The sequence below is a fragment of the Dipodomys spectabilis genome, unplaced genomic scaffold (genome assembly GCF_019054845.1).
Source record: "Dipodomys spectabilis isolate Male_0828 unplaced genomic scaffold, ASM1905484v1 ptg000138l, whole genome shotgun sequence".
In the NCBI taxonomy this organism is placed as follows: Eukaryota; Metazoa; Chordata; class Mammalia; order Rodentia; family Heteromyidae; genus Dipodomys; species Dipodomys spectabilis.
This window is the reverse complement of record NW_024870815.1, coordinates 1585305-1603774: the sequence shown is the minus strand read 5'-3', so window position 1 is coordinate 1603774 and position 18470 is coordinate 1585305.

The window sequence follows — 18470 nt, the reverse complement described above, 5'->3', positions numbered from 1 at the left end:
AGGAACTTAGAATAAGAATTGTATATGCCAGAGCCCTTTTAGAGGGGGAATCATCATAATTCCCTGCTCCTTAATTATGGAATATTTGTAATTTAAAAATGTAGTAAGCATAAGGAAATATGATAGGAAATTTGCAGAGTAGAAACCTGACAGACACTAATCTAGGCAGTTGTTGACGGCTAGCATTAGCAGGGATAGACATGTCCAGAATGTACATTCTGGTTATGATCCAATGGAAATGTCATTTGTCATTGCTATTGTTCCCTGCGATGCATGCCTGTATACTAATCTCAACACAAATATCAGACAAGCCTTAAGGGATGTTCTAAAAAATACCTGACTGCTCTTCAGAAGTCTCAAGGTCATTGAAAACAAAGAAATTCTACAAAACTGTCATAGTCAAGAAGAACCTGTGGAGACATGACTATGAGATATGAATGGAACGTTGGAACACAAAAACAACATTAGATAAAAATTGAAGATATCTGAGTAAAATCTGGACTTTGGTTAATAATATGTCATTGTTATTTCACAAATTGTGACAAATGTTCCATACTAAGGTAAAATGTTAATACAATGGGAGCTATGGTTGGGCTATTTGTAATTCTCTGTTATTTTTTATTTTTATGTTGATCTAAAACTAAGAAATACAGTCTTCTTAGAAAGTACTTATCAAGAAGAAAATGAATTGGAATTATCAGGCTGTGAGCCTTTATTTTAGACTAAATATTTGTGAATTTAGAGTTCTTTACTTCATTCAATAGTGGAAAAAAATGATAAACATATTTGGAGAGGAGTCAGAAAATTCTGCATTTGAGACCTTTAAATATATTTCTTTCTTTTTCTTTTATTCTTTTTCATTGATACACAATAATTTTGCATATTTATGGGCTATAATGTTAGGTTTGAGTCATATTGTTCTTGGTGAAATTTATTTCACATAATCTGTAGTAGACAATATGTTATGCAGAGTGACATAAAAGAAACAAATAAATTCATATTTGAGACAAATATATTTTAATAATATAAAAAATTACCTGAAATCTTAGATTTTTCTATTCTGTCTTGTGTTTTCTGAAATGTTCTAGAAATATAATTATATGCATTAAATATTAAAGGTTATGTGTTAAAGAAAAAGAATATATAACTTCTAAATGATAGAAACAAGAAAACATAACAAAACCAGAAAACTACTAGGCCCATCAAAGGAAGTGTCAGGAGAAAGAAAATTGATGTAGGAAAAGAAAATAAAAAATAGAATACAAATGGTAAATTGACATACTTAACAATAATCATTCATTAATCAAAAATATTGAGTCAAATTCTTCTATAAAATGAAGATACTTTTAACATATACTAAACCCTCTTCAAACAAATCCATGCCTGTGTAAGAGCCATGCATGAAATTAAAATACATAAAGAAGATTGAATGCAAAAGGTAGAATAATATATTGAGTAAATATTAATCAAAAGAAATGGATTGAAGAAATGTCAAAAATATTTCATGCTGACAAAAATAACTGTAGACCAAATTGATATGACTGCGATGAAGTTTTATATGTGCTCAGTTACAAAGCACAAAAAAAATTGTAGGAACTAAGGAGAAGTCAACAAATAATAATATCCAAAGATTTAAAGTCTATATGAGAAAGTAGAAGAGCAAACAGACACAATTGATATGTAGAAAAATCTAAAGACAACAGTTCACAAACTTCTGTGTACATATAATATTTGTGTATGCATAGGTGCATACATAGTATCAAAGAAGATAATTAATGATTCCCTTCAAATCACACATAGACTATATGGAAATATTCATTTTCTATTAGAATTTATGGAAAATAATTATGGCTGCTCATATAATAAATGCAAAATTTCCTAGCCTCTCTTTCTTCCTAGCTGAATAAAGCAAGAAAGGTTTTTCAGTTCTGAAAGGAAGTGTAAGAAATTTAAGAATAATGGCGAACAGAAGCCTAAATCAGTACTTGCTTCTTTAAGCTGGAAGACGGAGCCAACTATTCTGACTATCTATGAATGAAAAGAAAAACGCAACTATTCCAGAAAAATCTTCCTGAGGGCAAGACAGATCTCCAGAACACAAGAGGAAATGAGTTTTCTATATGAATCAAGTCATTCCTACTGATTGAGAAGACAAACTACTGAGATTCAGGGTTTATAAGGTATAATTCGATAACGTGATTGGAATTAAAAACTTAGTTGTGTACCTTTGTGGAAACATTGAAATATTGGGAAGTCTGGATTTATGAATATGAAAATTCAACCAGGCATAGGCACAATGATGGTTCCCTGTGGTAAATTATGAAACGAGAAGCAAATACATTCCAACAACTCTTGGTAGTCTTTTCACGAAGGAAGAAAATAGAAATTCTCAGCATATTTAAAAATTAGAGGCACAAAGAGACTACATATTTGTCGATGCAGCTGATTATTAAGAGAATCATTAAAGATTGAGAAAAATAAAGAGCACAAAGCAGTAATATTTTTTATATAAATTATTTTAGGATCTATATGCAATTTTCAGTTTGCTCATTTGAAAAGTGGAGGCTGTGGGTGGAAAAAAACGCCTTCCATCTTAAGCTCCCTGTGAAGTGGAGATTATTTTATCCAGCCCTTTAAAGTATAAAGGTGTCAGAAAAATGCCAATTGACTTCCCTTCACTCCAAGGAGATCATTTAGGATGTGTTGAGTTGAAGATAATTCAAAAGCCCCATCCTGAATTCCAGAGCAATAAACCTGTGATGCACTATGTCCACATCTCTCCTATTGATTTTTGCCTTAATGATTCTTCTCAGGACTCAACCACAAAGATCAAGTTCACTTTGAGGATTAACTCTAATTGGAATAAATAAGGGGAAGCTGAAGAATCCTCCTTACTGACCTGTAGGTAGGCACACTAATTCATTATGCAAACAAGAAATCTACTGAGAGCTAAAGTGAGATAGGGTTATCTCATTTTTGGAACATTTCTTGAGCAATCAATGAATTGATTACATCGAGCAAAACTAAGACATACATTTATTCAAATTGTACATTTAGATTCTCTCTAAAAGTGGAAAATATAACAAACATCTTTTAACATTAAAACAAGCAGTTTTAAATGACTGGATTGAGTACCTACATGTTAATAGCATAAGGAAAATAGGGGGGTTGGGAAGGTGGCTCAGTGGTAGAGCACTTGCCTTGCATGCATGAGGCCCTGGGTTCGATTCCTCAGCACCACACAAGCAAAAAGAAAAAAGCTGGAAGTGGCGCTGTGGCTCAAGTGGTAGAGCACTAACCTTCAGCTGAAGAGCTGAGGGACAGCACCCAGGCTCAGAGTTCAGGCCCCACGACTGGAACCCCCCCCCAAAAAAGAAAATAATTTAGTTTAGTTTTGTACTTATTCCTTCTTTAGGTTTAAAATTATGTGCCTCTGTAAGAAGATGCCACATTTGTGGGATGGATACAATATGAAAATAAGTTTAATTTTTTTCACAAAACTAAATATTGTTAAGGTTAATTTGGAAGAAACAATTAAAATTGTTTATAATTTTTAATTTACTCATTTATGTAAATCATAATACGTATAATGTCTGTCTGTCTACCTAACTCTCTATATGTATATATATGTATATGGTATTTAGCTCTTGTAGTTTTTTGCTCAACAGTTGCCCACTACCATTTGAACTATAACCTCACTTCTTGCTACTTATGCTGGATAATTGGAACTAAGGGTCAGATTTATTTGTCTGGGTTGGCTTCAATCCACAATCCTCAGGTCTCAGTCTTTGAGTAGTTAGGATTACAGACAAGAGCCACTGGCACCTGGCACAGATCATAGCATTTTAAGAAAAATAATATAGTCCTTTGTTAGAGCCCCTGGTTAATTTATTGTTTACACTGCTATACAGAGGTTACATTAAAATGCAATGTATATTACAATAAAATGTAATATAGAGATATTCCATTTTAATATTTAAATGCATAAATATTTACGTGATATAACCTTACATGTGCTTTTTAATGTATAAATATTTTAATAAGTTAAACAGTAGTAATTCTACAGAAAGATTCATGAAAATAGAACTGATAAATCTTCAAAATTTAAGGGAAATTCCTTAAAAAGTTCTCATTTTTTGATCTTTGCCACCTATTTTTAAATTAAGACAGTATAAAGTCATAGGATATTCTCCATTTTTGTACTGTTAAACTGATTATTAAATTATCCTATTAACATAGCTCAAAAAAGAAAAAGAATAAGAAAAACAACAGCAGGAGAGAGAGAGAGAGGAAAGGAGGGAGAAGAAGAAAAGGAGGGAGAGGAAGAAAAAGAAGAGAGAAGAAAGGAATTATGACAATCATAAGTTAAATTTGTATAGTGTGGTCTCGTTCCTTAAGGGTAGATCACACATCAATCAAAATTAATTTCAGGAACACCTCACTACTTCACTTCTTAATAGAGCAAAAAAAAACAAAACATATTTCAACTTGCATTCTGATTATTTCAGTCAAGTAAAATAAAAAGAATTTAAATGTTATTGTGCAATTCAGTGTTTAAACTGAATTTGCAATAGCATTTACAACTATGTGATTTTATCTTCAACTGAGTACATTTTCAAATCTTTATATCTTACTATGAGTATAATTAGTTTATATATAATGCATCTGTGACATTGATGAACATCTAATGTCCTCTGTAGAATATGGCTTTACTTTTAATATACGGACAAGACAATTTTGCATATAAATGTAGCTATGCATTTGGAAGAGTCATTTGATATACATGAAAAGTTATGCTTTGCACAGTGATGAATAAACACATTTTAAAGGAAAAATTACACATTTAATTGTCATTTTTCATCTTGGACTTCTTAAACAAAATAGCTCTTGAAGTAAAAGAGATAGCTCATTAGGCTATTTGTGCCTCCTGGTTTTTATATTGCTACAGCCTTAGAGCAGAGGGTACATGTAAATAAACATTTTGTGAAAGTTATATAATCATAATATTTTGTGAAAAATGAAACATTAGTACTTAATTTTTTATCTTGTACTTTCATTTATTCAGAGCTCATTGCTGCCAAAACTCATTAGAACTCATTACCTTTCATTGCAAAATGAATATGAGTTCCAAATGTAACCAAGATTTATGCCATCTAATAAATGAAAAGGAAATTGTAATAAGAGGGTTCAAAATACTCTCAGTGAAATGCACCACAAATCTATTTAACTTTTATTTGATGTGAACATTTCATTCACCATTTATACCACCTCTCCCTCAGTGCAGCAGTGGTTCAGCAGCTTCGGCCCTATGTAGTTCAGTACTTTGTCACCAGTACCTGATCCTAGAAGTTATTGGTGATTGTGAATTAACTCAGTCTATTTAACAAGCACCCTGTATTCTCTTCTAATTAAATAATTAAATACTGATTATCTTGGTCTGGAAAGGTTTAGGCAGAGTTGGTTTAACAATGATTTCTTTCATATATACCAAAATAAGACACTTTACCAAAATAATATGTCATGAAATTTTGGTAGGTTCATAACAATATTACACACAGTCTTAGCAGAGAGACAAGCAGAAGTGCTTTGATAGCTACTGCCAAGAATATAGCTGGTCGCCAGTGACTCACATTTGTAATTCTTGCTATTCAGATCTGAGGAGTGCAATTCCAAGCTGGTGTGTGCAGAAAAGTCCAGAGATTCCATCTCCAGTTAACCAGCAAAAAGCTGTAGGAAGCATCACCAAGTGGTAGAGTGATAGACATGAGTAAGTAATTAAGTGAGAAAAAAGCCCTTGATTTGAAGATTTTTCCCCCCACCCCCACCAAAAAGCAAACTGTTACTAATGTGAGAAGTTTGAACTGAGGTTAAAATATTAAGAGAGAGAAAAAGTAATTTTTATGTAACAATACATTCCACAATGAAAATAGGATATACTTTTCTATACATCAAAATGTGACTGCGTAAATGTTTAAACACCATAAGAATTCCAATACAAGAGGCTAAAATGCTGAAAATTAAAGTCATCTAAAGATTAAAAACCCAAGTTGGCCACTGTGTGTAAACAGTAACACAATGACAATGAAGTCTCTCTTTTTCTATTGACTGTAGCAAAATGTTATTCATGATGATATTGACCCCTAGGTTTTATTTTAAGAGGAAAGGGATCTCCTCATTTATCTATTTTGATAAAGCATAGACATTACAAAAAGATATATGAGTTTGGTTTCTTTATGTGGTCCATCAATTGAAAAACTGGACCTGATTCTCTACATCAGTCCACATCTTTCATGATTTGCCTTTGAAGCTCTTCCCATTAAGAGATTCTGTATTCTCGTCTTGAATCAGAACAGGCCTGACAACTAATTTTAACAATCAGAAGTGATGGACCCTTTCTAAAGCCAGAGCTTAAAAATACTTAAATGTGTCTTGTTTTTTATTGGTTTGCTCAATTTTAGCTTTGCCCCGAGCACATGCTTGGTTGATAATATTGCAGGATATAAAAGAGACATGGAGAACAGTCAACAGCTAAATCTACAAGTTTGAGAGACTCCAGTTAAAATTAGTGTGCCAACTATCTGCCTCATAGCTATTAGATGCTGCTCATGCATAAGCACAACAAGACCAGGGGAGTCACTCAAAGATATCAAAAGCTTTTCAAGCAGGGGTAAGATCTTTATGTAGTTAAGCCATCATTATTGAAGGTGGCTGATTACAAAAGCAGATTTGACAATGCATAGCTAAGACAGACATTACTACTTGACAGACTGCGAAATCATATGATTTATCTTGTCAGTTCTGGAGAAACTTGAAACTCTGTGGCACAGGTTTTATGTCTAGTTTCAGATGGCAGTTGGAAAATGTTGCCAAGTTGTGGAGAAAGGCTAGAGCTTGGTAAGGAGACTGTAACTGGGGCCTGGAAAAATGAGGAAGCATGTAATATCATCACAAAATAAGTGCCCAAACTGTTGCCTGAAGTAACCTGGATGATGAAAAATATATCTAATGAACTTTTGGATTTGCCTAAGGAGAGCTCCAGGCAGATTGTTGGAAAAGTCAGCTGAATTTTCTTAATTGTTTTGAGTATGGCAAGAAAAGTGGTGACCTAAAGGAAAAACTGGCTGATTTCCTAGCAGAATTTAAAAGGTATAGGAGAGTGCCAGATTTATGGGCTGCTGAATTAAATAGTTTCACATCTTCAGTTCCATAAGTCAAGAAAATAATGCCAAAATAAAGTACAGCCTAGGGCAGGGATTATAACAGCATTGTGGCCTAAGACTTCTTCTTAAAGCCTGTGGAAGATTTAGACAGGAATTAAGCTAGAGGGCTCAAGTAGACAAAAGGGTCCCTAGGAATGAAGGGTGTCTCCAACCTGTGTTTGATATATCCTGAGAGAGTACAATTAAAAAGAATTTGTTGAGCTGAGCAGATGCAAATCAAAATAATTAAGAGCCTACATTAAAAAAAAAAAAGAATTGCCAAAGGAGGAGGCTGCAACGCTTGGTAAGAAATGTACGCATTATCCTGCCCATGTAATTGTAACCCCTCTGTACAGTATGTTCACAAATAAAATTAAATTAAATTAAAAAAAAAAAAGAATTGTATAAGCACAAGCACTTCTTCTTGGCCTCTGAGGTACTGAGATTGTTTGAAATACCAAAAGGCTTCAAAGTCCTATCCTTCTATGAAAGGAATATTAGCTGAGAAAAAGGATTCTGCGTGTGTAACTTCTGTTTTTTTTTTTTCAAAATGGGGTTAGAGAGGAGATAATGAACAAGTTGGAAAAAAAAAAATAATGGAGCAGAAAGGACACCAAATTCTTTTCTCCTGCAGTCAGGGCATGTGGCAACATCTGTACAGTTGAATTCCAGACTTTGTAAGGTCCAGAGAATGTTATATATGCCATCCTTTTCTTTCCTTTTCCTTCCTTTCTGCCTACCTCTCTGCCTGCCTGCCTTCTTTCCTTCCTTCCTTCCTTCCTTCCTTCCTTCCTTCCTTCCTTCCTTCCTTCCTTCCTTCCTTCCTTCCTTCCTTCCTCTCTTCCTCCCTCCCTCCCTCCCTCTCCCTCTCTCTCTCTCCCTCTCTTTCTTTCTTTCTCTCTGTCTTTCTCTCTTTCTTTCTTTCTTTCTTTTTTTCTTTCTTTCTTTCTTTCTCTCTCTTTCTTTCCTTTCTTTCTTTCTGCCTCAACATTATCCCTGAGCTGATATACAGAGGGAATAAAATTACACGAGTCAGATAATGAATGCATTTCCTTTTTCACAATGTCTTTCTTTCCCTCATTATCTCCCAATCCCTTTCTCCCATCTCCATCCAAGAGTTGTGTAGTTCACTCACATCAGTGTCCAGTGAGCTCCACTGCTGCACATTTTCACCCCTTTCCCTTGGATTCTGACTATCCTTACCTTTCCAAATAAAATTTCTCCTTGATGCTGTTTTCCTCTCCTTATCTCACTATTGAATCTTAAGTAGATCACAGGATGCTAGTCTTTGAGGACAACACAAGAAGCAGTAGAGACACTTGATTATCTCAAGAGGAGATAAGCATAATCTTAATCTAGGAATGGTATGCAGAGGGGGCCAGTATACCAGAGAAGAGTAGAACGACTCCAGAAATGGATCTGAAACTTCATCCCTTACTGAACCACATCCTTTGTGATAGGACCTCGAGATCTTCTAGCAAGAGTACAATTTCACCATCATTTGGATCTTGGTTGACCGCATTATTTGCATTTGCAAATAAAATACAGCAAAAATCACTGTGAGCTGGCCCTCACCCTTGCTTTAGAGGCCTTTCACCATTTTTCCATCACTCTCAAGCCTCTACCCAATCAGGAGTCTATTCTGTTTTACCTTGTTAGGTGGAAATAGGAAAACCGACCCAAATTTAGCAATTGTCATTCATTTAACCTGCCCAAATTAGATCTGCTCAGTCTCGGTTGACCCATTGTAACAATGAGATGTACAAGACACTGTGTTGAAAATGGACTTTACAACTTCGCAGACGGGTGGGGGGGGAAGGAGTTGGGGAGGCAAGATGAAAAGGGATGGTAGGGTAAAACAAAGGAAGGGGTACCAATGCTGGAAAGGAAATGTATTCATTACCTTATTCTTTTTTTTTTTTTTTATTTGGGTCCGGTCGTGGGGCCTGAACTCTGGGCTTGGGCGCTGTCCCTCAGCTCTTCAGCTCAAGACTAGCGCTCTACGACTTGAGCCACAGCGCCACTTCCGGCTTTTTTCTTTTTTTCTTATGTGATGCTGAGGAATTGAACCCAGGGCCTCATGCATGCAAGGCAAGCTCTCTACCACTGAGCCACCTTCCCAACCTACCTTACTCTTTTAACTGTAACTGCTCTATACAGTATCTTTACTGTATATATATATATATATATATATATATATATATATATATATATATATATATATATTACAAAAAAACCTGGTGGCTAGCCTAGTACGCTTGGGATATAACAAAATTCCACGAAGTAGACTAGACCATTTATAGATAGTACAGATTTACTTTTTTATCAAAATTCTAGATCTTCAAATGTCTAAGACCAACATATCAGCATATTCAGTTCTTAGTGAATGCTTAATTCCTTTCTGTCTTCTCTTTGAGTCTGAAGCATTTCTGATTGAAAGCGTTAACAAGGCTCCCTTCCCCTTGAAGTTTTTGGAAACTTCCAGTTTCCAAGCAAGTTTATTTCCATACAGTCTATCCCTAAGCTTCATGACTAGTTTTATCAGGTAATTTGATCTAAGACTGAACAAATCCATTAATCTCAATAATACAGTTTTTTTTAACTTCATGATGTAGTCATTTCCTAAATTCTTCATTTTCTAATACTATCAGAATTAAAGCCAGCATTTCAGCATAGAGATTCAACATCTGGAGTATAAGTGGTCAGTCTCTTGTCCCATTTGATCCATGAGATTTTTTAAAAAACTGTTATCCATACATTTATTATGGGAACCCCCTGAGTTTTGGAATACATTGGTACCTAACATTAACATGGCAGTAGATAATACAAAACTGTTACAACCTGCTGGAGTAATTCTTTGTGATTCATTTCAATTAGTAATGTAAATTTTAAGTTGTTGATGAAAATAAGAGACAGGAATTGAATTTGAAAAAAAGAAAGAATGTTGTTTTTATTAGAAAAGCACAATTAATGGAGCATATGTAGGTGATGTTGATTTTTCTTTCTAGTCTGCGTTCAGCTTCAGGCCCTGGAACTGAGAAGAATAGAAGAGAGGTAGACAGCCCTGGGGAATTACACTGGTAGCCAAGCGAGAAAGACACTGGAATGGCAGACAGCTGCCACTGTGGCGGGAGCTATGGGGACTTCAGTTCCAAACCCTGACAATCTGTTCACAATACCAGGTGAGACAGGTGAGCACGGGATTTTCACTCATCCTTCTCTTAATGGAATAGAATTGGGGAATTAAAAGACAAGGTCTTAAGGTAAATTTTCCTAAAGAAGAATATTTGTACCTGCCTATGATAAATGATGTCATTGATCAGGTAGATTTGGAAGGTATCAGGTTAAATGAAAGGAACATTTTTTTTAAACTCAGGACTTCTAGAAGTCTGTACTACACTATTTGTATTGTGAATCCTCAGAGGAATGTACAATATGCAAAACTGTCTATGTTTATTTGACCCTAGACCTCTTTTTATTTATTTTTGCAGAGCATTCATAAGGATTATATTTTTCACCAAGCACCCTTTGGGGAATGCTGAATTCATGGATTGTAAAGCGTATAATTTGTGCTTCTAGTTTTAAAGCTTTATGTTTTTTTTCAATGAAGAAAAGTTTATACTGGTATATTTTAGCATTTACATTTAATTAATTTAATGTAGTCCAACCTTCTGAAAAATTATGATATCATTTTTGATGTTCAGGTTGGGTTTATTTACAAGATTCTATCATATGATGCCATATCTCTTAACACCTGTATTTAAATATTGGCCAATATAATAATCACTTTTATAAACATTCACATTTTGGAAGATTGCATTGTGCACAAATTGTATGATTATGCTAACATAATCATTCACTAGAACATCTTATGGATTCAGTAAAGGTATATTGTTAGAAATGGTGGCTGTAGAATTAGTAGAATGAAATATGGTACTACTAGCATGTAATTAATTTAACTCGTTCAACTATTTTAAAATGATTGGATCAAAGCTTAAAGAAGTTTGGCTAGGTAACAAATCAGTTTATTTAGCATTGATAAAGCTAAGATACATTTATAGTTCTTGATGATACTGACATATGGCTACACAAAATCATTATTATTTAATCTAGATTGACCCTGGGACTGAGATGACCAGCTGATATTAACAGGCATGAACAAAAAATCTAAACATTTATAAACTCCATTGTGTGAAGTTATTTTCCTAACTCAAGGCTTACAATTTCTTTGGAACTGTTTTCACCAATACAAATTAGAGTTTTCATATTAATTCTAAAAATCATACATATGTTAATAATGTTGGGATGAGCAAACTTATCAATAAGCTCTTACTTGTGATCAAACTTTGACGGAAAAGGAAAGAAGTATTTACCAAGAAAGGAAGTAAGTGCCACATATAAAATATTTTTGCAGATGGAAGCAGTGTTGAGATTTCCTATAACATCACTGTGACATAGAATAATCTAGACATATTCTAGAGTATGATTTGCTAAATTTTAATGTCATGTATATTTATTCATAAAATACCCAACAGAACAAAATAAGGAACATGCTCATCAGCACTGTTTCCTAGTGTTACTTTCTAATTCCTTCTTGCATCCACTCTATACCCCTTATTCCAGGCAATGACCAATCTGTTATCATGATGGATAATTTTACATGGCATAGATTTCCACGTAAATGGAATTTTTTATTAGTTTTTTTATTAATATGTTTTGTTAATTGTGAAAATACCATACAGAGAGGTTACAATTACATGAGCAAGGTAATGAGGACATTTCTTATCAAGCATTGTTGCCTCCTTAGTTTTCCCCTTACCATACCTGCCCTTCCAGTCCCTTCCCTCGCCAAAGTTATAAAGCTCGTTTTTCAACATAATGTATATCTCATTGTTGCAATGGATACATAACTTTTTCACTCAGCATAATTGTTTTAACATTAATCTATACTGGAATATGCATTAATAATTAGAAACTTTTAATTGTTGAATAGAATCGGATTGAATATTGTAGTCTATCTATTTTCCTATTGGTAGAAATTTTGTTTCTGAATATTTTTCTCTTACACATACCCTTTGTTGAAAATTAGTGTCAGAAAACGAACTTTACAACTTTGGTGAGGGGGTGGGGGAAGGATTGGATGTTGGGGGAGGCTTGGAAGGGATGGTAAGGGAAAACAAAGGAGGAGGCTACAATGTTTGATAAGAAATGTACTCATTATCTTGCCCATGTAATTGTAACCCCTTTGTACAGTTTTTTCACAATAAAAAATTTTTTAAAAGAATTAAAAAAAAAGAAAATTAGCGTCAGATCTGGGCATGGTGGTACACAGTTATAATCTCAGCACTGGCTGGGAATGTTGAAGCAAAAGAACTTGAGGTGATCTGAAACAACATATCAAGACTGTTTCACAAACGAAATTCAACCAAAAATTAGTGTATTCTAATGAAATGTACTTTTATTTCTCTCTTTTTTTCTTTTTTCTTATAAGTATATAGGCAAGAAGAGATGAAGGTTTAACCTTGTAGGCAATTGAAAATTATTTTCAAAAGTAGTTTTATCTTCCTATTTTCCCAGAACTGTATGAGAAGTCTCCCTCTTCCAAATCCTTTCCCGTGGCTGGGGAAATGCCCCCTTTTTATGTTTGTCATTGTAATAAATCTCTAGTGCACATTTCTTTTGACTAAAAATGTGGAACATCATTTCATGCATGTGTTTGCTACCCATACATCTTGGTTTAAAAATTGTTTCATTCAGATCTTTAGTCTACTGTTTTTATTGCACTCGACTTTCACAGCACAGGACACCTACAAGCCTTTAATGTGGACATTTCCATAGCTTCTGGGGGTCTTTTCAGATATTGAACATTACTCAGGTAAATAATCAAGGTAGTGAAGAGCTCTGAAATTCTTCGTGTGTATAGTTCTAACTTCTGGGACTCTGTTCTGTGAACTTTAGCTGTCTGGTAACCTTAACTGTCATTTCCATTCCCGTAGGAAGTCTTCCAGCATTTCCTTAGTAAACTCTTAGTTTCCCTTTCTCTGGTAACCTTAACTGTCATTTCCCTTTCCATAAGAAGTCTTCCAGCATTTCCTTAGTAAACTCTTAGTTTCCCTTTCTGTGCTGTATCTCAACGAAGCAAGATGTACTAAAGCATAGACAACTTCATTTTCATCCTGCAATAATATTCATGAATCCCAGCCCTTTATTATATGATATCAATATCTGTAAAGTTGCTATTATGTGTAGTTTGTAATTTTTGGGCTTACGTTGTGGAGGAAGATAAATCTGATCCTTAATGCTCTGTGTTGGCTTGAAGTAGACACTTTTGTGACAGTTTCATTTATGACCACAGTATGTATTTTATTATTTATTTATTTATTTATTTTGGGTCCGGTCGTGGGCCTGAACTCTGGGCCTGGGCACTGTCCTTCAGCTCTTCAGCTCAAGGCTAGCATGCTACCACTTGAGTCACAGCACCACTTCTGGCTTTTTTTTTTTCTGCTTATATGGTGCTGAGGAATCAAACCCAGGGCCTCATGCATGCAAGGCAAGCACTCTACCACTGAGCCACCTTCCCAGCCCAGTATGTATTTTTAAACTCAATTGTTTTTCATTATTTAATGTATTATTTTCTTCTCATTAGGATGTTTTATATTTGGTTTTACTTTGCTTACTCTTAGATGTTTTTCTTTGTTTATGTATCTATTTATTCAAAATACATTTCTTTACTATTATGAAACCAATAAATTGCTAAGTGATGTAAAACAAACATAAATAAGACTTTTCTGCTTTCTTTTATGGTTTAACTAGAGACAAAAGCAAACAATTTAAATTATAAAGAGGGCAAAGACTTGTTTGTATCCTTCATGATTACTAACAGTTCTAATAATTGGTATTTATCTTGTGCGTTTCAGGTAGATTGTATTATTTGGAATTGAAATTCTCAAGCTGACTCAACCATCTGAAAACTATAGTGGAACTCATCAGATAAATAATTACAATGAAAGAGACAAGGAATTCTCTGATTCCTTCTTAGCAATAGGTATTTCTGTGTGTAGAAATTGTCTTGTTCATTCAATGTGTGAATATGTTTTTGGGGTATGTCATTAGATCAAAGAGATGATTCCTAGCTAGAAAACAAGAAAAACAAATGGTTAGAGATACAAAACCTGAATGTCATTTTCTAGCAGGGAGAACAGTAGAAACAGCATTTCAACTAATCTTAGCTGAAGGACAGAAAGCCGGACAAAGAGGACATAATTGAGGTTGCCTAATGTGTGAGATGTGTGTGTGTGTGTGTGTTTGTGTGTGCGTGTGTGCGTGTGTGTGTGTGTGTGTGTGTGTGTGTGTGTGTGTGTGTGTGTGTGTATGGTGAAGGGCCATCTTTACCACATGGGAAAATTGAGGATAGAAGGCAGAAGAAATAACATTACAAAGAAAATAGTGCTGCATTGTATTAAAATGAATTCTGACTTTGTTACACAAATAAGAAAGAATCAACTTAAATCATAAATAATGTTCGACTGTGTGTGTATAGTAGATGGTAGAGGAGTAGGTTTTGGATGAGCAGGTGTCAGGGCTCAAAAGTTTACCTAGGAGGCTATTGTGTGTAAATACATACATCTATAGATTCATCACCCAAATCTACCTTGTGATAGCCTATTGAATGTTATGCTAATATTAATCAAACAGAGCATTAATTATAAGAGCCAGGGACACAACAGTGGGTCATACAATAGAAACTCAGCAGAGAGGTAAGGATGGAGTTTACGTGATCTGAAAAGAATATCTAGATCTAGTAAATATGTTTTCCTTTTCTTCCAAATTTCTTCAATGTGTGCATTTCAAAATTGTTTTATGCCTTGGTACTATACAAATATTAGATGTAACATGTTAGAAATCTTTTAGTTTACATTTGACATACCAACACATAGCAAGCCTTGTTCTAATTTACTGCCTTGTTCTAATTACACATGGTATGTATGTATACTTATATAAGTGTGTGCACACAAATGAAATTAATCCTTGTTGTATTTATCTCTTATGTGTCCATTTTTATATTGTGAATTATTAGAGAAGAGAATTTCTGAAGACCTATACAGAAATTTTGATTTATGATTATTAAAAATGTCAGTTCAGAATTCCTGAACTGACATTCATAGTGGTATGAACATATTTTATACAAATTAATTATTACTGGCTAGTTATAATTGCATTTGGTCATTTACAATTGGAACACATGCTTTTAAGAATATTACTTCCAATATATTTCTTACCATTTTAAAGTAAATTCACAAGATTTTTACATTAAAATGGCTCTGGCAAATAATCATGTTGGCATGCAATATTTTAAAGTTATGACTGTTTCCATAAATTGGTGAGGTTTTTAGTTATTTGACAAAAATGAATTACCCTAAATAATTATGATGAATAGGATAATCTGAAAACCATCCAAAACATAATGCTATTTTTGCATACTCAAAATTTTTACAGTTTTCTTCCTAAAATGGTCCTGAGTTTTTTGTGCTGGCATATTAAATCATTTTTTTCATTATAACAAAACAAGCCTTTTGTTTGCGATTAATTCCCACAGTCCTGTTACACACAGAGATAAGACAAATCTTAGAGCTCTGGCTTGCTTCATTTCTCCTTCTTATTTACTAATGTGATCTTCAGTTTTTTCCATGTGGGTTGCAGGGTATCTTGAGGATCTGCAGATGGTTGCCTGCTTCAGACGCAAGATTACACTGCAAATGAAAAAAAGGGATTTAGCTTTAGACTTAGCCCTTAACTTTTGTCTTAAAATAGCCAAGCCAAGCAGTATCCCCGAGTCTTAAAAATTGTTTGAAAGTAAAAATTAAAACGTAAAGCTAGTGCTATTTTGTGCAAAGCAATCACATTTAGCTAATTTTATAGCTTATTTTACCCATCATTTATTAAATCAAAAATAGTCAGCATTTGAGAGGTATTGGCTATCTTGCATAAACAATGAAAACAGATTATTTCTGGGGACTCAAGAATAAATATAGAAGATATTTAATTCTAAAAATAGAAATTTTTATTATAGGGCATTGTACACATAAAGAACGTGCATTCTATATGCAAATGAGTAAAAATGTACAATTCCTGTTAAAATTGTTAAGAATTAAGTCTTTTCAGTACATTGCAGTTTGTTTCTGTGGTTTCTAAATCAAGAAATGCATATATATATATATATATATCACTATATGTGTGTGCATGTGTGTGAGAAATATGCATATATTTCATGATTTTCTTTTCATCCAAGCATATATATGAGCTGTGTCATAGCCACCCTTCATCCCTTGACCACAGTATTGTTGTTAAGTTAGGCTGATGTTCCTTTGGCTGTTACACTTGACCTCTGTTGTCTCTCTAACAATGGTGGCAGTGGTGGTGGTGGTGGTGGTAATGTGGTGTGTGTGTGTGTGTGTGTGTGTACACATGTGTGCACTTTCCTGTGTGCATTTAAAATGAAGTAGGTGGGTTAATAAAAATTGGTGGACTCTTTTTTCTTTCCTAACTCTGAGTATGTGGGTCTGGAATTATCCAAGTCGCATCTTGCTGTCACGTTCTAGTTCATTCATTGGTTATCATTTCTTGAGGCTTGGGTATGGGTTGGTATGGTTGTTCATGTGGAATTATGTTTTTTAAAATCATTTCTAATGTTCTTATTCTTTCTATAACAATTGGAAAGGAAAATTATTTGTTTCAGCTTCATTTTTCCACTATTACCCTCAAACCAGACTTACTTCTCAAATAACCATTACAATTTTTGAGCAAATTAAACTTTGACTTGAAAGTAACGAGTGTAAGTTGTTTTTAAGTAGAAATATTCTTATGATTTGTCTATATAAGGAAGCCTTTAAAGGAGAGTGTGTTCCACAGTAGGGCAAAAAAAACCTGAATTTCTTTTCACCATATTGTGACATTCAAGTGCAAACACTATATATTCAATCAATCAAGCAAGCAAGAAAGCAGGCCTGTAGAGTCAGCCTGCCAGTACTAAATCCAATCCTATAATAGCTTATATATAGGAAGTGGTACTTATACAAAAGTGAGTTTCTTTAACTTTAAAATAACTCAAAATAAATAGTCCAATTAAAAAGATTTTTTGGGGGGAGGGGAAGAGAAAATTTGCAGTCAAGTCAATGATAGATGTGAATGGCTTCCAAGGGCTGCTTCTTTGTGCTTTGTCTCTTTATGGAGCCGAATCCATCAAGGGCTATCTATGCTTTTGAAAGCTGATTTACTTTGCCTTAGAATTCTGTATTGTTGTTTTGCAAACCAATTCGCTAAATGTCACCATCAAGAATAAATGAACTCTGTCAGAGATCGTCTAAGGAGGAAATGATAATAACAGGGAAGGGAAATGGAAATGAATGTTGGTAAGGTTTCTATTTCAAATATCCATGAAATCTTAATATTTTAAGTGCTCAGAAATGCATTGTTGCACCAAACTGCTTATAAATGAGTTTCTGGTTATATTTTGTGTTTAAAATAAGTTTTAGGAATCATGAAATTTAAAAAAATTGAAATAAGGTAATATTTCACTTACACTTCTTGCTTCTTTCTTGCTTCTTTTTGTTCTTTCCCTGACTGTATGCCGGAATGCATTTGGTAAACCTGAACTTATTATAGATGAGCCTCCAAAATTCTCTGCTTTGAAAAGATAATACATTGTTTCTGTTTTCAACTCTCTTAATTAGATATATACTCAGGTCTTTACCCCAGCATATACTTTATTTTCTTGGATAAAATTTGAGTTTGTCTTTCTAATCAATTACATTATCATTGAACAATATCTATTAAATATGATTTTACAAGTTTATGCCAGAAATTATTGTGGAAATAATTGTCAGTGGAATTGAGTAAACAAAATTATAATGTGTGTGTGTGTGTGTGTGCAAATGTGTGTGTCCACAATATCAAAGCAGACAAGTCTATGTAATGGAAATCAAAGAATGAAACCTATTTGGAATAGCTTATGGGAAATGGCTGCTCTGGTTGGCAGAAGGGACAAAGGTGGAGGTAGGAAAGAATGAAAGTTACTGACTTAAAATACATGGAATGTAGTCAGATGCTGGTGGCTTATGCCTCTAATCCTAGCTACTCAGGAGACTGAGATCTGAGGATTGCTGTTCAAACCCAGCCAGGGCAGGAAAACCAGAAAACCAGAAGTGGTCCTGTGGCTCAAGTGCTAGAACGCTCACCTTGAGCTAAAGAGCTCTAAGTAATGTTCATTTATTA